We start from the raw sequence: 714 nt of genomic DNA, 5'->3' as shown, positions 1-714 counted from the left end.
ACAACTTTGAACATGCCAGTCAGTTTCAACCCAGGCTGCTATATATGCCAGCCGAGAGTTAGAGATGGTCGATGATAATCATTTCATCCACAAGAGGGAACCGAATTCCATACCACAAATCTCAACACCGAACGGCCGCGTACACACACAGCCGAGACTGATTTTCTGCGAAAACTGTCACTACACTGGGTACTAAAAACGTTGGGAAATGATATAATTTTATCATTCTCCATCCAGCCCCTCCCCCCATCCTCTTCACTCCATCCGCTCGCTCAAGACCCCATTAATTTCACCTGAAGACTCACCTCCCTTTCTTCCCCCTAGTCAGCTTCAAATGGAGGGCTCAAGTTTACTTTCACCAGTAAACTATTCTCGCTATCAGAACCAGGACTTACTACTCAGATAGTATCCTGTAGAACACTGTCGTACGAAGTGTTTCGTTAGTTTTGTTGATATCAAGGTAACAAAGATTATAAAACGTTTCTCCTCAACAAACTAAATAAATAGAATAAGGAGCTTATTGACAAAGTTACGAACTGACAGATAGAAACATAAAAGTGACAAATATCGGTCAGATGAGACAAGAAAGTACAGAGACATTAGTGAACGCAGGATGATAGATAGATAGATAGATAGATAGATAGATAGATAGATAGATAGATAGATAGATAGATAGATAGATAGATAGATCGATAGGTAGATAGGTAGAGAGAT

The sequence above is a fragment of the Aplysia californica genome, unplaced genomic scaffold (assembly GCF_000002075.1).
Source record: "Aplysia californica isolate F4 #8 unplaced genomic scaffold, AplCal3.0 scaffold01047, whole genome shotgun sequence".
Classification (NCBI taxonomy): Eukaryota; Metazoa; Mollusca; class Gastropoda; order Aplysiida; family Aplysiidae; genus Aplysia; species Aplysia californica.
Note: the sequence above shows the minus strand (reverse complement) of the source record.